General features: G+C 33.9%; 1 protein-coding gene across 1 annotated transcript in view; it reads right to left on the reverse strand.

The window, feature by feature from the left end:
* Positions 1-9,013, reverse strand: part of CDH19 (cadherin 19) — a 114,943-nt gene extending 105,930 nt beyond the window's left edge. Inside the window, exon 1 of the mRNA XM_056485542.1 lies at positions 8,893-9,013. The gene's annotated coding sequence lies outside the window, so the exon portion shown is untranslated. The remainder of the gene's footprint in view (positions 1-8,892) is intronic.
* Between the last annotated feature and the right edge of the window lie 13,331 nt (positions 9,014-22,344).

The raw sequence follows: 22,344 nt of genomic DNA on the forward strand, positions 1-22,344 counted from the left end.
AACACCTCTCCGGTGGTGGTATGTGTTTTAAATGAAAGTGGTTTTTATAGTTTGGACTAACTTGAGCCATTTGAGGCTGATTGAATGTCAAGTGCTCCAGGCAGCTGAAGTTAAATGTTTCTATACAAGTTTGTTTAAGTCTGGTTTAAGTAAGACCTTTTGTTCCTGTTGAAATGTGGGGATACCTTGGACATTTGTGCATAATAAAATATACAATCCACTAAAGAAACACTTGTGCATATAAGTAAATTTATATTTTTAGTGAAAATAATTTCTTTATTGGCTGCATCTCAGCATATTTAAAGATGATTTCAAATCCGACTAATGTGAATAAGTTTGGATGTAAACATGGATTCACTTGAAAGGTGTTTTTCTTCTCCTCCTTCTTAATGTTTTCTTTATTTCCCACTTTTAAGCACCCTTTTACAATTCAAAGTCCATATTCCTTATCTGAATATCAACCAATCAGACTTTGTGTCTGTACAGACTAATGATACATTCCAAGTATTATTTGCTTGATTATAAAGACTGGTTTGATGGGATACAATCACTTTTCTGTTCTCAATGACCCACTGAATGATGACATTACTCAGAATTCCATTTAGATGATGCAAATGACCTAATCAACTTGTCTTCTGCCATGGCAGTAACTGAACTCAAATGTCAAAGAAAACTTAGTAAACAAGATCTTCCTTTCATGCAATTGAAATTATGCTATGGGAAACATATGAATATTAGCTGTGGAAATAGTTTTGTTTATTTCATTTGCATGACATAGGTGTACAGATACATACTCTTTAATACACTCAGGATTTTGAATTCTAAACAAAGAAAGAAAAAATGCAGAGCAAATGACTAAAATTACATTGTATGAAAACTGCAACACAGCGATTTTGTTTCAATTTCCACAATAAACTATAAGCTATGCCTTAATTCAAATTTTGCACCAAGTTTTCAAAGAAGCAAATATTATTCTTCTGCATTTTCAAATACTGATCAGAGTTTCTGTTTCCTCTGTTTGTTTTTCTACCTTTGAAAAACGCCTGAGTCATGCAAGCTCATATTCTCAAATATCATCAGTATTGTACTGGTAGAAAAACCACAGTAGCTCAAGGTTATTTGTATCAAATACTGTGTGATATGGGTCACACAGATACATCAAAATAAAACTGTAAAGCTAGTAGTAGTCTAGTTTCAATAGCACTGAGATTTGTGGGAAACAGCTACTTGTTTTTGTTTTGGAGACCTGCTGTATCCAATGATCAAGGTATCTAATGAAAAACAGATTAATAATATTTACATGATCTAATGTCTTGGTTGCAACACATGCTTCCACAAAATTGTCACCTACAAAGATGGACATAATCTTTTAGATTGCCTCAGACACACCAGGAGCTTTTCCAAGAGAAAATATTTGAAACTCCAATCCAGTCCTTGCTTGCACATTAATTTGACAGCGTCATGACAAGAATCTTGATAGGTAATGTTAAAATGCTGCCAGCTAGTTTTCCAACTATTTCACTTCTTTCTCTATGTCTTACTTAGTTAACTGTAAAATTATATTTGATTGTTTTGAGGGAGTTCTTATGCTGAAGAAATGTTAATTACAGTCTTTCAGCAAGAGTGAGAATTGAAAGTAGCTACCAGTGTTAACAGTGGCTCATTACAAGTGATCCCACCTTCCAGTTGTCTGTTCTTTTGATTTGAGGCAGAGGACATAATGATCTTTCCACAATAAGATTATGTTCCTGGGGTATTACATGTCTTCCTTTAAACTGAAGATCAAGACTGAAGTTTGATGGTCTGCAATAAAAAACATTCTTTATATTCTTTGAGAGAAATCAACAGTACTTCATCTATTCCATTTAAAACATGAGTGAAATAGATAATTTTCTTTTTTCCTGGATACTAAGCATACACACATCAGCATCTGTAAGAAATATTATACATTTGTGATGAGAACATTCACTATTAGTCTGTGATGCAGTGCTGTCTTAATATCAGTGAGAATAAGGTTATTTTTATGTAAGCAGTGTCTGCCAACAAAGAGACTCTTATAGACATCACATTATCAACTACATCAAAATGTATGAATCTAACATGGAGACAGAAATTTCAAATTTGAATTTTTTTGAGCCACTTCAATGAACCTCTTAGGGGCTAGTGTGAAGGTCTGATTTCTAAGTTCACCACAGTTTGGAGTTTTCTTCAAAAATTAATATCACAGCAATTAGAGGAATAAATAGTGAATATAGATAACCTAAATAAAATTAAAAGTAGAACTAGATTGTCTTTGACTTTTTTATGTCTCAGTTGTGATATTTAAACTCCATTTTTCATACTGTTATAAAAATCAAATAATAAATATTGAAGGATGAATAGACTCATGAACTATTTTGGTCTAATATCTATCTCAAAAAAAGATATATGAAAAATATTTTTTAAGCTGTGGAATTAATCCATAATTTTAGCATATACTAACTTCAGCACTGTATTTGTACCTTTGATCTGACATATCTTCCATTTACAGCTGTCTGTCCAGTTTATTAACCTATACTTATAGTGAGCACCCAAATTTATAAAACATATTTTTTGTTATGTATGTTTATGAACATACATATGAAATCGTATTTATCTTTAATATAAAAAGTCATCCAGAAACATTCTGAAAAATTCAAAGCATGATAAAATCTATCAAAAACAATTAACTTAAAATACAAAGTACAATTTATAGATTAACATCAGCCTCATAATTGTTTATTTCATCTGTGGTCTTCAAACATATTTTTGTTATTTGCTGCCACTTTTTTCTCTCAATTTTATTTGAAATATGAGTAACTAAATTTAATATCCCAGTGAGTCTACCACAACATTAATGGGAACAAGATAATAAATGTCTCACAATAGCCAAGTCATCAACATTGTTTTATTGCAACTTGATGTTTTTTACCATAACCATTATTGTGTTTCACACACATAAAGCTCTGTTGACTATCAATCTCATGTATCAAATGTATCAAATTTTTGCTTCACCTTTTTCTTCTTCTGTATTACTCCTTGCTTTCAATCAAATATTGTATGATTCCTTGGTATTACGATTTTTTTAAAAAGTAGTAAAATTTTCAAAGCCTTGAGCTCAAAAAGAAAAAATATATTCACAGGAAATTATAGTTGGATTTTAAAAAGCTTCATTTATTATAAGTGCTTGGACTCCATCTGTCACCACTTTCAATTATTCATTTCATATTTGCAAATTAAAAGGAGGGAACACTGAGTGTATAAAGCTTTCCTTACTGAAACCATCAAATATAAGTGTCCTTAAGGTTATTCTTTTCCCTGGATTTGCTAAGTAAGTGGCATGTGACAAATTAAATCATGAGAAGACAAATTGTCCATCCAATGCAACAGAGACCACACAAACCAAGAGCTCCTCTGAAATCCAGAATCTAAGAAAAGTCCCAGTCAGAGTCTGTTTTATTCATTATCAACGTCTGTCTTGGATATTTCAAACCTTGACATTTCACTTTTTTTGTTTAATCTAGGGATTTTAGTTTTGTGTTTTCTGACAAACTTCATTAATTTTATGAAAAAAAACCCTTCAAATCCTATGTTGATTATATCTATTTTTCTTGTAGCTCAATGAGAGGTGCTTAGACAACATTGTTAGCTCAAAAATTAAAATTTGAAAGAATTAAGCAAGTTGGGAGGGGTAGACATACCTTTCTTTACCTAACAAGATCACACCACAAGTCCAAACACTGTTTCTGTGTGTGAGTAGGGCTGATAAAACTAAAGAATATAAGCCCATAATATACACACATATATAGACTGTTTAGAAAAACAAATAAAAACAGTGTTCCCTAAACATTATTTCATAGAACACAAGAAAAGTGTTGTACATATTTCAATAAAGCAGTATGTATTTCAGTAAAGGAGATATTTTAAGCAATTTGGCCTGCTAGTTACCAGGGATAAGATCTTTATTCTATAACAAGAAAATCTTTCAGGTCTTCTGTTTGTTTTATTGTTTGTTTGTTTGTTTGTTTGTTTGTTTTTGTTTTTGGTTTTTGTGGTTTTTTTTGGTTGGATATCTCACATCACTTCCATGTGTCTATGAATTTATAATGAACTTGTAAGGCCTGAAAAAGTTACAAACCAGGAACTGGAATATGCAAACTTTCTTTCCAAGAAGAAAGTCACTTCTAATACAGAAATATGATTTTACAGTAAACTTCAATTGATAACTGAAAGCTAACACTTCAAACTGGTTCAGTTAAGATTTGTTGTCATTTTCTAAAAGGTAAATCATAATTTATTATTTTGTTTAAATGTGGTAAGATATAATCACACAAGATCTATAGTCTATGTTTATTTAAATAGCTTTTCATTTCTCTGCTGCAGCACAGAAGCAGGGAATAGCTGTGGAAGAATGGAAGAATGGAAGAAGGGTAAAATTCCACTGGAAATGTTTTGGCAGACTTGAAGAAAAGACCTTGATAGTTCTCTTTTGCTTTGTTTTTCTGTTTGAATGCTTCCTTTTTAAAAAAATAACTTTACTTAATAGAGTAGTCATTAATGTTTTCATCAAAATCCCCAACAAGAGCTTCTCTATGCTCCCTGCTGTCCTCCTCGGATATGGATGTACCCATGAACTTTTGTAAATATAGGCAACTATAGTAAAGAAATACCAGACTTCACTTTACTGACTTGTAGTATCAGGAAGTGATCTTCAATGTCCTGGATAGTTAACTGCACAGCAGAATAACAGCCACAGCTGAACTTAATGAAAGACACTCTTATCTTACCTGTGAGTTTTCCTCTTCTCTCATCTCACTTGGTTATCCTCAGTTATACTCAAATATGTTGCATAAGTATAAAATCTGATTTGTAATAAACCATTGAAATAATTGTAGAACTTTCCCTATAAAGTTGGTAAAAATGCATTTAATATTTAAATTATGGTGTATATTTCACATACTTCGATATTTTCTCTAGAGCTGCACTCGTGTATTAATGCTGGGTTTGCATATAAGAAAGTCTTGAAAAAATGGCTTTATAACCAGAAAAAAAGGCAAAACACAACAAGAAAACCAGTGCCTACACAAATCTTCATAATGGGCTTAATTTTTCAAGTACATTGAAGACAAAAGTAACAGATCTCCAATCTATTCTAATTCTTGGCATGAAGGCTTCTTTATTCATGGGCCATTGATCTGACAGAGTAAAAAGGCAATAACTTCTTTTTCTTTTAGTGGCTTACATCAGTCTATTGTGAGGGAAATAGACAAAGTGTTCAGACTTGTGTGCACTGGCATCAAACTGAACTCCTCTGCTAATTTCTATGTTTGTCTTCTCAAGGAAGACTGGGATTATATTCCATCCACTGTGTGCACTGCTGGTGGATGAGTTGTTCATAAAAGCACTTGTAGAAGCAGCTGTACAATCTTTTGTGTACAGTCATATACTAAAGTTTCTAGGAAATAAGCTTTACAGTGGGGCAACTAAGCCATCTTGTTCTTTAACAAATTGGTGGAGGGGAACATGTGTGTTTCTTTTCACTTCTGAAGAGGCACAAGGAATGAATATTTGTGGCTAGTATGTGTCATAAAGAAGTAAACTGAATCATCCAATGCAAGATTAAGCACGGGCTAGGCAGGTAGTGTGAAGAAAAACACTGTTTCAAACAGCTTGATTCCATGGGACAGGTAGCTCTGGGTTCAGAATGCAGAAGATAACTATTAGACTGTGAAACATAAGTTTCATTGATTATTGTGTTAGATTTGAAATTTCATAGCACAGTCCATAGGAAAATATCCAAACAGCCCTTCCCGCCCCATCCTGCCTACACACGAAGATTTCATCCTTCACACCATAAAACTTTCACTCATTGTTTGATTTTCTTAGGATATTGTAAACAATTACTATGGTTTGTAGCACCATTGTGGAAGAACAAGAGTTAAACGTATCCCAGACTTTAAAAAATCTGCAAACCAAGCTCTGTGGAATGCAAGGATAAAAATGTGATTACACTGTAAGGAAGAGAAAGACCGGACATGGATGCTGATTACTCCTCCCAGCTTCCTTCATGCTCTTTTTCTCCTTTCTTTTACATTTTAAAACATGACCCTTCTTGCAGCAGGCCAGCTTAGGAGAAGTAATTGGACCCAGCTGTCTTTCGTGTCATGACCCAAACCCAGAATGCAAAGTCCCTTTGTTTAGTCAGCCTTACTGCTGCTGAAGTGAAAGAAGGGAAAGGGTAAATACCTGAGTCTCTTCTTAGTCTTAACATGCATTAGAGGAGCAAAAATTATTATAAAACTAGTGTGACATTTTGCACAGAGACCTATAATTATTGATAGAAATGGAACAGAAAAATCACACACATTTGTGGCTTCTCCAGGACTGAAAGAAAATTCATTAATCATTCAGTACCATGCTGTTATATCACTCCTTCCATTGATCAAATGGATCTACGATTAATCGGGTTAATTGATTTTGTTGCTTAAATCCAAACTACTTTGGCCATGGAATAATTTTAAGCTCTAGAACTAATTATGAGAGAATGAATAGGGCTAAAAGAATACATTATCTTCTGATGATTAATATTGTTCTTCCAGTAACCAGCCAAATTACTTTCTGACCAGTTTGTACCTATTTAATTTTGCTTTGAACTGAATATGGTGATGATGATCACGGGAGGCATGACATGACTTATAACATTTTCTGTGTTCATATTATGAAGTACATCTGAGAAATAAAGTCTATGAAAATAAATGGGAAAAATTGTGCTTAATTTATTCACTTTTCTCTTCCTAGCAGTAAACCATTAAAAAAAATCTATATACATATTGTCTCCCCAGCCCTTAAGATTCCTGAATTCAGTGAAAATTAAAATGAAGCATAAAAGACAATAACTTATTAATCTCCAGCATTTTTTATTTCATCAATGAATAATTAACTTTTAAATTTGTATACTTTTTCTCTAAAATGAAATAAATTCCAAAACAGAAGGTCACTTCAATGAAATAACCACAAATTGGACAAGCAGCTCAAACTTTAAAATGCTAAAGCATAATGCTTTAGTAAATCAAAAGTCTTTTTTTCACTTCCTGTGTAAGAAAAAGCAATTTGTGAATAGTTACATTTCTTCACTTATTCATATTGCTTTTAATTTTTTTTTTATTAATTAAAATTTCATTAGAACATTCCCCTATATCTGTCAGCAATTGCCTAAAAAGAAATTTTTAAAGAAAACATTTTAGCATCAACAGCAAATTGAAACAATCAATTTTTTAAGGTTTTAAATCTGTATGGTCTCATGGTTGGTGGATTATGTCACTTCAAGTGAATCTACAATCACCTACACTGGGGTGAGTTTAAAATGTCCTCAATGACTCCTGAATCAGTGTCAGTGAGTCACACTTTAATACTCAGCACTGTTTGGTTCTGAACCTAAGAGCTGAGTGGATGAAAGTCTATGATTTCCTTTAAAAACTCTCCTATTATTGCTGGAAGTAGATCAGAGCCTGGTATAACATACTGTAAATTCTTTGATTTCTGCTTTCAAAAGCCAGTGTTTCTGAGAAAATTATACTTATTCTATTAAATATGTACCACAACGTAGTCACCACAGACTGTAATATTTACATTTCCCCATAAATAGGATCTGACTTAATGCAGAGCCAAAACTCAAAGTGTTCTTTATCTTCCAGATCTTACACAGGCTAGTGAGCTTCTAAGTCAGAATTTGAAGGTGATTTCAAAACCAGATATTGAAGAACAGATAGAGCCAAGATTCATAATTGAAAGATAATGACTGAGGCATTCATCTGTGAAGTTTATTCGTGTTTTCAATTAGTGGCAAATGTTCTTTACACAATTTAGTATATGAGACAGGTTAGACTGCTGTCATGGCTTAACCCCAGCTTGGAATGAGGCTCCACACAGCCACTCACTCATTCCCCCCTACCAGTGGAATCAGGAAAATCAGAAGGGTGAAAACTGGAAAACTCATGGGCTGAAGACAAGAGATGAAGACAATTTAACAGGGAAAGCAAAAATCAAGCACACAAGCAAAGTAAAACAAGGAATCAATTCACTGCTTCCCATGGGCAGGAAGGAGTTCAGCCATCCCAGGAGAGCAGGGCCCCATCACGTGTAACTGTGATTTGGGAAGACAAACACCATCACTCCAAACCTTACCTTCTTACCCCTTATTCCCATATCTTATATGCAGAACATGATACCACATGGTCTGGAACATTCCTTGTGACAGTTTGGGTCACCTGTCCTGGCTGTGTCTGCTCCCAGCCTCCCACACACTCCCAACTTCCTCACCAGTGTGTCAGTACAAAAAGCAGAAAGGACCCTGGCTCTGTGCTATCCCTGCTCAGCAATAACAAAAACATCTCTGTATTATCAACCACCTGTTCTGCACAAATCTAAAACACAGACCCATGCCAGCCACTGAGAAGAAAATTAACTCTACTTCAGCCAAAACCAGGAAATCTAGAATAAACTGTACAACCTTTCAAATAATCTTTAGGACAACTCAGATATTTTGAAACTGGAGAAAAAAAATGAAATATTAAAGTGAAAGAAGGAAAATTAGAAACGTGCTAGCCATTATGGGGGAGTAAGAGTAAGGCATATTGAATCACACGGCCCCTTTTAGGTGTGCATGCCACTTTCTCAGAAGAGCCCAGCACCTTTTCAAGACCTTTAGATGCTCTTGATCACATCTATACCTATACCTATACCTAGGCACAAAGAAATAAAGGTTTTGCTGCTGTATGACAAAGATTCAGTCTTGAAACAGAGCACGCAAACAAACAAGTCCCAAGTTTAAGAAAGAAGGAAGTCAGATGTGCAAAGGAAAAATAAATGCTGTACCTGATGTCTTCATTTAATGAGTTGTCTCTTTCTGTGAAGGAATTCCTCCTAGATACCCATTTCTCTGCTTGGCTGTCTCAGCATTCACTCGTGCTGTACATCATTTATCAGTACCAGCTCTGGGAGATAACCAGCATCTGTGAGATGCATAGTATGTTTTGGATGAAAGCTGTCCCTGTTGCCTTTAACAATGCCAATTGTTCTACATCCCCAGTGTTCTGCACTTGTCTTTGGTGGTTAGAAGCAGCATTCTCAGCTGCAGTGGGAAAAGGTTTTGAATAAATATTAAGCAGACGACAAACATGCTATATATAAGTTTTGCATCAATGGTATTTTTAACTGTAAGCAACAATAAGTTTTAAAATTTTTATGAGTGTCTAAATTAGGAACCTACCTTCTTAATTGTCAGAAGGTGTCTAAGAAAAAAACATTATTGTCCTATGGTTTTTTAGTCAATAAAAAGAGTTAGGCATTTCTGACTCAAGATATTGGATTCAGACTTGAAATCCCAGACCCTGGAGGCTCTCACATGCTTGACAGCAATTCCACCCACATGACACTTTGGTAGAAACAATTTTTTCCTTCCTTTTTTGCAGATTTTTGTGTCACAATATGATAGCTCCTCTGCTGCAAACCACCCTATCTGCATCATTCAATCCAGTCTCCAGAAGCATTGGGCATGAGGAAACTTTCTGATGCATAGAGATGTCTGACTCATCTCAGCATGGTGTCCAAGCAAGCTGTCTGTGGCTGCTGTGATAGCAAGAAAAACAGCTGAGATCTGTAAGGAGACTGCCTCAGGATCTCTGTTCTCCCTATTTAGAAGTCACATGGATCCAAATTTAGGAAGTTGGAATAATTTCTCGATTTCCATTCTAACCTTGACACAGGGAATTTCTGGAGGTATCCTCCAGATGGGTAATTACAAATCTGCAATTTAGCACACAAGATCACAGAGGTGTTGTGTTCACCTTCATCTTTTCAGTAGTAGTTGTGAAGGACAGAGATCGACCCCAGAGGTGGGATCCCATGACTCCTCAAATATACATCCTTACATTAATAATTGGAAAATAAGACTAAGTATTATAATGAAAATAAAGGGACGATGGTATAATGAAAATTGTGTTGGAGGAACTAATTTAAGGGTTTATACTATGCCATGGTTTTTAAGCAACTTGCCTTTTCTCATTGACACTCTGGAGTTTTTTATTAGCTTCATAGATGAGATGATGGGGACTTGACATGCTGGTCAGCTTCACAGTTGCTCAAAGACACTTCTACTACAGAAGAATCTGGGTCCAAAACCAGGGCTTTACTCCTTCTGTTAATTTGAAAGTTTGGAAGTCTATGAGAAGACAATACCAATGTTTGCAAGTCCAAGGAAATTAGTATTTTTTCCTTAAATTAGCTTTCCAGTTTTACTGTGCTGTCAAAATACTTGCTACAAATTTGTTCTTATTAGTTGATTTTGTTATTGCCTTGGACTTCAACAACTATTCTGCAATCACAAAAATGGAGGTTGTCAAGGAGAACTGATTTTCTGCTTAACTACAGGCTATTTATCATTCTTGCACTGTATCTCTGTGTATTTGCTGAGACATAGGTACATCAGTCATCTGTCACATGCTGGTTTGCAACTAGATCTGGATTGTCCCCTTTTATTTTCTCTCCATGCAGGAGGATGAAAGGACAAGGCAGTGGTGACTTCAGCCTTGCCCTGAGCTGTTGCCAGGGCTCAACTGAGAAGTAATAGCAAGTTCTGCAACCCAGTGAAGTTTCCATGTCCTCCACTTCTGATCTACGTGCTCTTCTTAAGTCTTGGCAGGTTAGTTAATGTTTCAGGTTCATTTGAAACTTGATTCATTTCAGGCACTCTCAAGAGGCTTATTAATACTAAGTGCAGTGGGAAGCCCTCTGATTATCATTTATATGATCAGATGAGATAAAAAATAGGCAGATAAGGGTTTATGAACTTATAGGAGAGAATACTTCTTAAATAAGATGCTTCCAATCACATAATCACCATAGACATTAAGAAGTGATTCCCATTTGCAACGTTCCAAACCCACTGCACAGAAATGGATTTTAGTGACCAGTAGTATAATTAAAATATAGAATGAAACACTGTAAAAATATCTATGGGCTTTCACCTGTCTGTATTATTTCTAAGTTCCATTGTCATTCATCAGCTTCCATTAATCCTATGTGGCCCTAACACTGATTTTTGCATAATCAAATAACTTCTCTGACTTCATGTAGATTGGTAGTAAACAAGTGCAGCTGCAAAACTGAAACAGTGACAAAAAGAGAAGTAACTGTAACCAAATAAACTGCACCATGGGGCTTCCTAATGTATTTAACAGTAGTTTTAAAAATTTTGATACCGAGAATTTTCCAGTCATTTATAATTTCAGATGCTGTAACTTTCTGTGTGGCAAACAAAACCAAAAAAACCCCAGCCCCAAACAAACAAACAAACCCCACAAGCCTATTTTACACTCTGCTACGTCTCAAAGAAGCTGTCAGGTAATTTCATGGAAAGTTTCTGAGCATTGAACCTATAGTCTGTTGGAAATCTGGGTGTTGACATGAATACTTTGTTATTTTCAAAATTATCCTGGAAGCTAAATTGTTATTTGCCTGATTTTTCTGGATGAATGGGTTAATTTTTTTTTTTTAATAAAAAATTGCATTCCAAAGCTTTTAAAAAAGGAGCAGCAAACACAGCCTTAGCAAAACTAAAATATGATTTCCCTCACTTACTTCTTTAATAGACACATCAATCTCTCTTGTCATGGTTTTGTTGCTATACATATAGAATAAACCTCTTTTTATTCAGACTGATTTACTTTTATTCTAGACTGAGGAAAACTAGCAAACAAAAAAACAGAAAAAGAGGAATTTTAATAGGCTGTTCCCAACCCAAACACTAAATGGGAACTCTTTCAGCAGGGAGCATGCTATGCTTAAAGGCACAGTTAACCCTGAATATTTGTTTTCTTGGGCTATTTATAAGCTTCACACTCCTATTTGTTTTTTAAATCCCATCTAGTATATGAAGAACTGTATATGAAGAATTATCACAGTCTTCCATTTTTAAAAACATATTGGATATGTACACTCACCTACAGTCACTTTAACTTACCTGATAAACTAAGAAGCAGCCAAGAGTTACCACAGATAATGCTGCCCTGGACACAGATATGATGCCTTGAGAGTAATTATGGTTTTATTCTGAGCAGTTTGGCTCTAGACCTTTCAACTTTTCTCTGGATTTAATAGCTCATGGATCCTTTTCCCCCTTATTTGATCTCTGAGGACCCTGGGTATTCAGGTGCTTCTGCTAAATAAGGGCTTCTTGGAAAATCCCACCTTATCCTTCTCATGGCCCATTGCTTCTGACTAACTTTTATGCCTTTTCCCCCAAGGGACTGCTCTGATGGCTCTTAAGATTCATGTAGAAATCTTCCCAAGTCCTGTCAAATTGATGATATTTATTTTTAACCTGAAAAATAATTTTAGAAATTAATGGTAGATATGTGTTAGCGTATGTATGAAGTAGAAAATATGATAAAATAATTAATCCTTCTCAATATTTGCAACTTTCCAGCAGTTTCATATGAAAATTTTAAAGGTGTTTTTCTCTTTTTATAGTGATTAATGGGATATGATATTTTATAGTGATTTTATAGGATAATGGCCACTGTAGACAAGTTTCTCAATATGCTCAAAATTCAAAGCAAGTATTACTGCAGTGCATCTTACACAGTAAGCACTTTCACAAAGTTCTTCATATTTTTCCTTCTTCTTAATTTATCCCAAATATGCAAAGCCATTTTAAGCTTTAACTATTTTGCAGCCAATGTTAAAAAAAGGAAAAACATCATGAGTAATTTCATTTTAGTCTGATTTCTAAATTTCTAATCTTTTAATTTCAGTGCATATATTTACTATGCAGATTCATTTTCCAGAGTAGTATTTTCAGACTAAACGTGGAAATTTTTCTTCAGAAAAAAAATCATAGAAATTTAGTGTGAGGGCTTAAAATTCTGTTTTGTGCACATTAAAAAAGGCAACTAATATTGATTTCTGAACACAGAAAATTTTACTGCGTTTCACAGTAATGACAATGGAATCAGGAGACAGGAAAGGAAGGACTGTGACTCATTTCCTGGATGCCTCAGAAAATTCTCTGATCCTTTTCAGTTATGATTCTTCCACTCTTGATAACTGACACTTCAACACTGAGTTGAATTTCTGGATATACAGAGACATATACATGTGTATATATAAGACCACATTAATCTCTAACTTTTTCACTATTTTGGAGGAAAATATACTGCTTTTCTCCACCAACATCTCAGGACATGTCAAAGTAGATGCATACTGTGGCATAAACAGATGTAACTATATTTACAGATGTAAAACTATTCTTCAAGATTGGTCTTCCAAAACAATTAAATATGTCATCTTCCAGAAAGGAGAATTGAAATTCTTATTGCCCTGAAATCTGCAGCTTGAGTAAGATACTTTATTGCCTAAGGAAAAGGCAATATTTAGATTAAGTTTTAGGTTAAGGCAATTGAGAAAATCTTCTTGCCTTCATTCTATAAAATGCTGTGCCACTCTATTTAACAGTTAAACTTACATGCCTTAATTCAATTTTTTTTTAACTTGCCTTGAGCATACAGATCACTGTTCAACGCCTGAAGTTCTCAGAAGACATTGGTTTTTCATAAATATCCCACAAACTGTGCACACTGAGTGCTTCAAACTCTGCTTAAATAATTCCAAAAGTCCCTGGATTGAGATTTGGAGAACTGTAGCTTCTCCTGCTGCTGTTGTCATGAGGATTTCAGTCCATTAGCAAACATACAGGAGGGATAAGAGGAGAACTAACAAAATGCCAACTTGCTTCCTGTGATATTTAATGTCATATTCAAAGGGCAGCAGATTTCTTGTCTGCACATGAACTGTGGTAAAGTTCTGCAGCTAGAAAAAGCTAATATTAAGATCCAGGCACCTGTCAGTCACTCTGCAATTCTGAATTTTTTCTGTGGTTATGCTAGGTTTGCTCATGTTAACCTTTAGTACTAATAATAAGTTTAAAAACTCCTTGACTCTACCTTTTTCACTAGACTACATATATTAATGTGTTCTTCTTAAAATAATAATATTTTACTAATTGGAAAATTTTCTGAAAGAGCTAAAGATAATCACTGTAAAATATTAATTCCTACCTAAAGTTTTCATGCAGTAATTTTTGTCCCTGAATCTGTCTTGGCGGTTTCCTGCCTGATGAAAGCTTATTTAAAACTATTTTTTTGGATTTATTAAGTTTTCTTGTTCCCTAAAAATTCAAATAGAGGAAACCGGTGATAAACTATTGACAGCACTGCACAGTATGCAGTTATGTTATGTTGCTTTGGAATTTCAATGCTTCTTATGTTTAACCTTCCTGATTTTGAAACACAGATTTGACAACAGACACACCATTTCAGAAAGTGATAGACTGCTGTCATGATGAGAATTCCAAAAGAAACTCTAGCTATAAACTGAAAAAAAAAAAAGCTTTTGTACCGTAAGCTTTTGCAGTATTCCCTGGTGAAGCTGCAAACAGCATGATACTGAAGGTGTAAACACTTTGAATGGAAAATGCAAAACTCAGAATGTTCAGAGAGAGTAGCTACAGCATTGTGCTGTGCTCTGGTTTTCCTACAGAACACATTTTGTTTTATTTTGTTTTGTTTTGTTGCATGCCTTTCCCCTTCCTTTTGTCATTTCTCTGTTTAATGTCAGTGCATTTGCAACTTCACTAACCCTGGTTATTAGTCACCACTCAGAACAGTAGAAGACAGAGACATATCAAGCAAGATAGCTTGGTCCCCAGTTGTTGCTGTTGTCTATAAATAACTGTCAGACTGCCTAGACACCCCAATCATTTATATGAATTCCACAGAACTGCCTAAATCTGCCTAAAAAAAGGGCCATAAATCTAAAGTGTAGCATAAAAAATTTCCTTCACTTTTTTTTTCTGATTTTATTATAAATTATAGAAAATGAGGCTGTGTACATAGTTAAAGATAAGTGCACTGATTGAGAATAAGGTTTCTGACCTTAATTCTCAAACTCTTAGTATATAATTAAACTCACAAAAATAATATTCTATTTATTCTAAATTTATTTTCTTGCAGGTCACAAGTGTTATCACTTTATGTATCTACACCCCCCACACCAGTTCCATGTGTCAGAAATCACTAAAAATTATAATAATCCCACAGTTGGTTTTCTACCCTCTCCTGTTAATATTTTCCAATATTTCCAGAAAGATTTCCACTCAACTTTTTTTCCCCTTCCCCCCTACATATCACATATTCCAATGTTTCCTTCTTTCTCTCAGCTTTTTGAACTTTAAGTCTTTGCTTATTAAATGACAAATGCCTCATTTTTCTAGCATTGCTCACGCATTGGTTGAGAACTTAAGAGTCAACAACAAAGTAGAGAAGAAAACAAATTTATTTTCAGTTCTCTATGACCTTATTTTCTGGACATTCTGTTTCCTGACAGCAAATGAGGCTGACATCACTTACAGTAAATGAACTTATGATTCTGATTTTCTGTGCAAGTAATTGTGATAACACAGGCAGATAGATCTGGTTCTAGAAACTAAAGGCTTGGAAAGCATAGGTTTTTTATTTTTGGAATCATTTGTCTAATTGTAGTTTTTCCACTTCCACTACTTAAAAAAAAAAAAAAAAAAAAAAAAAAAAAGTCTATAACTTTCTCAAGTAGAAAAAATGCTTTAAAATATATATATATATATTCAATTGTATTAGCTTTCTGTTATTAGGAGAAAGAAGTGGAGTATACAATTGTTTTCTGTGCTGCAAAGCAGTTTTTGAGGCCTCCTGTGGATTTTCCTGTATAGAAAAATAGGTTGTGTTTTGGTTTTGATTTTTGTTATTATTATTATTGTTATTATTCCTGAGCCCATTCTTATTTTTCAATGTTGTTATTTTTCATCTGCAATTCTGAAGAAGTGGCAGATTGCTTTTCTGTGTTAGATAATATAATCAAATAGATCAGTGTTAAGGAATACTATAATCTCAAAAATTACATCAGTTTGAAAACACTGTGCTTGCTCTTGTTATATTTTACAAGAAACATACCATATTTCTAGAAAGAAAGGTGATGGGAGGATAATCTAATTTCTTTCAGTGTGTTTGCTATACACATTTCACAGCACTTTACAGTCAGTTTCAGTTTCTTGTGTAATGTCTGCTAGGCAGACTCCCCTGTTTCTTTGGTATAGTCAGGAATATTATTTTAGATGGAAATCATCACTCTAAAATCACAAGAGATGAAGGGGAGATTGTCTACTACATACAATACTTGAAAATATATATTTATTTTTTTTTTTAATAGCTACATTTCAGATAGATGATGCCTTGTCAAGTAAGCTAATATTTTCAGAATATTCAGTGAGATTATGTTCTTTCCTGCTTTCTGTGTGTTAGCATATCATGCATTTTTTGGGCTTTAATTATTTAAATTATTTAAGATTTTATCTTCCACTGAAGCAACCTCAGTATATATATTTGAATGTGTGTTGCCTAATTGCACATACATTTTCCTAATGAATCTTGAGATGAAATTCCTATAGAGATAAAAATTTTAATATGCAGTGCTCAACTTTGCACTTGCTTAATGTGCAGTTCGAAATCAGGAGATACTTTAACACATAAAGTTCTATTACTAAATTCTAGCTATTAATCCTTCACACTGAATCTAAATTCAAATAATTTTTAATAAATTATTTTAAATTATTGTGTCACAATCCTTCCTTCCTTTCCTCTTTTTTGATCAAAAAAATTTCCAGTTCTCTATTTTTCTAATTACTTGCTGTTGGAATCAAATTTTCCTTTCCTATACAGAGATGAAACAATTTTTCCTACAAATTTTACCATAACAAATTCATCTTTAACTTCATGTAGCCTTCTAGTGGGTTTCCAACATATCAGAGAATTGCAAACTTGTCAGGAGTTCAATATGGTAGACAGAGTCCTAATTCTGTAAATTAGAAAGAACAATCAAATTTGACACTCATGAAATGGAGGGAAAAATAATAGAAATAGGGAAGTGGCCCCACAAAGGCTTCACTGACAGACAGAAAACAGTATTTCACAAAGTAAAGGAAACAGAGAAAGAGCTGATTTGACTGGAAAAGAGAAGGAATATAACACCTACTGTGAATTAGAGGACAGTAGCTCTGCAGAAAGGCAGGAAATGGAGCTGGAAAGGATTTATCCTGAATCAGACCAAATCTAGTTCTTTTGGGCCAACTGATAAAATCTGAACTAGGATGGCTTATGATTATAGAGATGAGTTATTTTTAAAATTAATTTCTGCTTTTATGTAAAAATTTAAGACATCATGCTTAGGACATCTGTAGTTCATTTGCAATGGTACTTTAGAATAAAAGAGTGCTGGAAAATATATGCTGAAAATTAAGTGAAACAAAGCCACCTAATATTGCCTTTATCAGTATATCTATAGTTTTTGATTAAAACTCTCACTTTTGTTTACACAGAATTGAAAATGAGAGTTTGGCATTATTAAACATCTAAAAAAATCTTTGGACTTAGATATCCAAGTTTTAAAAAAGTGTGTTTAGTTCATAATTCTTGCACAATCAGTGAAAAATTGAATCACTAGAGAAAATATGAGAAGTGTGATTATATTATTCACTTTAAATTATTTGTTCATAAAACACAGAGTACACTTTAAATCTCAAGCCTGTTACAATTTAGCCTGTCAGATGTCATTGACACCCATGAAACTGCAGAGAACAAAATCCTATATCTAGCTTTGCTGGCTTTATATATTTATAAGGAAAAACAATAAGTTTTGACTAGAAGGCCAGGGCAAAAAGATTGTTCAATGAGCAGTACAAGCACAAGGCACTATTGACATTTTGTGAAACTGTGATTTGCTTGCTCAGATTTCTAACCATGTACAAACAGAAATAAGCTTGGAGGGATGTCAGTGCTTTATGGATTTGATCTTCAATTTATAAAACATATTTTCAAGGAGTGATCTTTTGGAATTTCATCTGAAAAAAAAAAAGGAATCAGTGAAGATGAAAATATTCTTGTTTCTCTTTCCTCTGCTGCGTTGCCTCAGATGTGTGAAATTTTCCTTAAATTTCACACATCTTGACTTTCAAGTAACTTTACAGTAAAAACTCCATACAAAATTAAGCCAAAGCAAAAAACCCCACACCCCATTCTAAAAAAAAATTATGAAATAAATAAAATATGAAAATCATAAATTAATGGAAGATTTTTTTTGCATTTAATGGAAGGGGTAACATATTGCAGTCTGTGACCACAAGTCTTTTATTTATGTAAGTAAAATCATATAGAAGGACTAGACCTTCAGTAGATGGTTACATATCAGCAACCTCCTTACCTGCCCTGTGTTAGAAATATGGTTTTATACTCCAGTGGTATTTTGAGAATCTGAGAATTTTGCGATATATTTAAGCTAGTTTAGACTAGAAAGACTGACCTTGTTTAAATTTTTCTCCTGCTGTATTCTACATAACACAGACAACCTTGCATTTCTGGGCAACATTCTAAAAGAAAGTTCCTCTGTCCTCCTTCATTGCAAAAAGTGAACACGTGATTTTATTCAGGAAAAATAATTTTCGAATTCATCACAGTTATTTATAAAAGCAATTATATCCATTTGTACTAGCTCATCAATTTCCAAACTGAAAATTTTCATAGAATGAGCAGTGCTTTGTTTTATCTGTTTTATCTTTAATCTTGTTGATTAAAAATTACAGTTCACTGCTGTAATTACACCAGAATGCATTTCCTGGGGCCTTTCATTGCTTTTAATTTAGTCATAAAAACCTATTGATTTTCCACTCAATCCCTGTGAAACTTGGAAAGTGTAGTAAGGATGGGAGATGTGCAGAGCCATGTAGACAAGATGATTTCTGTATGCTTTACAGCAGAATTAGGAGTGCCATTGAAGAGAGCTGCCTATCTGCAGATAAAACTCAAATAGCTGATCAATGAATTCTGAAGATATTTAAGGATAAAAACTACCAACAAACACAGAGCAAGGTGAACTGTAGATGAACCCTACATGCTCTAAATTGGTAGCTTTCTGATGTTCCAGGTTTTCAGCTATTTAAAAGTGCTAACATTACCTATGTCTTTCTTTAAATACAGAAAGCAAAAAGGTCAAATCTCGCACAAAAGTATTTATTGTGAATAAAGTTCAGAAAATGTGAACTTATGATTGCAAATACAGCTCCAGCTCTTTCTTATTTAAGTGAATTTTACTCCTGTCACTTTTAGTATAAAGCTAACAGGGGTGGAGTTCTCAAAACATTTTTAGTGATCACAACTTTCTTTCATAGATTTTCCTGAAAAATCCATTCACTTATTGCTGCTAGAAAACAGCCTTGCATCTAATAAACATTTCTGCTTGTCTGAACAGCTCACCTATCTAAACATTCAGAATGATCACAGCCAGTGGTCTCTCAGAAGTCAAAGTATTTTTTCCCCCAGATCTTTAAATCAACCATACAGAATCTTGTAATGCTTTTGGGTTCAAGAGAAGCCAGAATTCAAGCAGAAACTTATACATAGGTGCTTACTAAGATATAATAAGAGGATAAAGGTATTTAAAAATAAGAATATTTATTTCATAGCAATGATAAAAATGAACAAAAAAGAAACAATCAAACAAGGAAATACAGACCATTGGAAAAAACAGCACTGGAAGACTAAAATTTTCTTTCTCTCTCTCTCTCTCTCTCTTTTTTTTTTCCTCTCTCTTTTTAATTATTTTTCCCTTTCCAAATTGCAGCAGCAAAATATAGTTTTTATAAATTACCTTAATGTTTTAAAATAACTGTCTAGGTAGTTAGATTTGCATTAGTTTTGGTTATTATCCAGCCTGTGATTTATGTATGCCTAAACTGTAGTGCTATTTTTTCAAGCTGGAAGGGAATGGCATCTCTTATTAAACTAATTGATAATAGTGAAGAAAGAAGTCAGAGGTGTTCAGCCCCTTAGGCTTTTTTCCAGACATCAGGATTAACAGAACAGAGTGTCCTGGTAAGTGCCCTGCATTTCCACCAAAGCTGTGACAGGACATATGTAGGTCATCTTAGTATGGAACAAAAAACAAAGGAGCCAGCACTGTCAGGGACATACTTTTTAAAAGAATAGGACCTCTCAGTGAAGAAGAGACACCAATTCCTATGTGCTGTTTTATGAGGAAACAATTTTTATCCCCTCATCACATGGGTCTATTTATACCTTGGTCTTATAGTTTATCCATTCTGGAACAAAATTATAGCCTAATAAAATAGTGCAGTGGTATTCTAACTACATAATTACAGTTCAATGTGAAGTATAGTAGGCTGTTATTAAGAACCTATTGTTTTGTTTAATTGCTGATTATAAAGTAATATTAAAGACATCAATTGATACAACATTTATAGGCAAAGTATTGTAAATATATGAGCAAATAACATACATTTAATAATTACAAAGCATATTTACAGGGTTTTTTTTTAAATTTCATAAGTCCTGATAAATGTTTGGCATTCTTCTTCTGATTATATCATAGCCTCTATTAGCTCCACTAAACTGGTTTCTGTAAATACTTGAGGTAATTGCATTCTCTATATCCCCCCTTAAAAAATACCTTGCTGCAATTTTTATACTAGATTATCCTCATGTATAGTGTAAAGGCTTCTTTGATTAAGGCTGGATGAATCACACAATATTGAGACTGAGTTAATAGAGATTGAATAACTTCCCAAAACGTTAATGGCTACCTGCACTTAACAGAGAATACTCCAGAGTCACTATGTCTAGTGACTGGAGACCTTACCTTCATACTATCTTTTAGCCCTAGTTAGGAAGCTGATTACAAATCTTTATTTCTTTATTCATCCAGGAAATACAAATGTTGAGAGAAAATCACAGTAAAAACAATCAGAAGTTTGCCATGAGTCTTCACAGAGATTGAGTCTGCATCCTAATCATGCTATAGTTCTCTCTTCCCATTTAATAAATGCTATAATTTAGAATTTAAAATATTATGCTCCCCTTCTACATCAAAATCAGAAATTTTAGGATGCCTAAACTAACAGTTAAACGGAAAGTCTGCTAATAGTTGATTTTCTTTTCAATAAACTGTGAGTTTCTGTCTAAATAAATTTGGTTATACAAGATTCTCTTGTAATCTTGCTGAATTTTAGCTTGTGTCCCATATTCATGAACCATATTAAATGCAGATGTGGCAGCTGCTTATTTGGCTGACATAATAGGAATTGAGCCATGGAACTCCAGAACAAAAAACAAAAGCTATTACATTACTAGCAAAATCATCAACATGTTCTTACCAGGGGCTATAAGAAGTTATACCCTTTATGTAATGGTTTTGAAGGGTGCTTACAGTGTAGTCTCACTAATAAAATCCCTATTTCCTTTGTACATACCAAGTCCAAATCATTGGAAAATAAATCTACAGCAAATTTAACAGGAGTTTAGAAGCCTTGTATGCATGTGGGAACTTCTGTGTAGATACGTAAACTTATGAGTCTAAATTTGATGTTGAATTTCAAGCAGATTTTATAACTGGCAATTCTCTAGGGCAGAAGAGAATTGTGGGTTTTACTGAGCATTCAGTAGCCCCTGTAAAGCTCTCTGAAGCCATGAGATATTCCCTTCCCCAGCTGATAACATGAGAAGAGATCTCTGTTAGTCAAGCTGATGCTTTCTGTTATATCTCTGAGGGGCTTTCAGAGCCAGCTCAATGAAATTCTGCTGTCAGGAGGTAATCTGCTGCAACAGAAACCAGATAGACTTAGCACTTGTACAAGGAAGGTGAGGACTTAATCTAAGGGAAAAAAAATACCCTTGTCTAGAAACCCAAACAAGGTTTTAAGACAGGAATGTCTGATTTAATGAAACATGGGAGAAAGCCCTATGGAAACAAAGTTTATGATACTGTGCTGTTTATCCTTGACTTAGAAGAGACTATCTCAAACAATTTCCTCTATTTTCAAAAAGTACCACAATCTCTCCACAGAGTCCCATCACTACAGATTTTTGAAAAGAGTGTTAGGAAATTTACTTTCTTTTACAGAGCAGTAGACTACTAAGAGGTTTTCAGGTGATAAAATATGCTTGTGTCAGACTGAGAATAAGCCCTACACCTCAAGCCAGCATGAAAATTGTTTCCTTCTCTTTGCTGTCTCTGTGCAATAGGGTACTGTTATTTTCTTCAATTCAAGCAAATTCACTTTTTGCAGAGTGTTGTTCTGATTTATTTTCACTGTATCAACAAATACTTTTACTATTTCAAGAACCTGGTTTTGGATAAAAATAAGACTTATGCAGTAACACAGTCAACATA

Source organism: Oenanthe melanoleuca, chromosome 2, assembly GCF_029582105.1.
Source record: "Oenanthe melanoleuca isolate GR-GAL-2019-014 chromosome 2, OMel1.0, whole genome shotgun sequence".
Lineage (NCBI taxonomy): Eukaryota > Metazoa > Chordata > Aves > Passeriformes > Muscicapidae > Oenanthe > Oenanthe melanoleuca.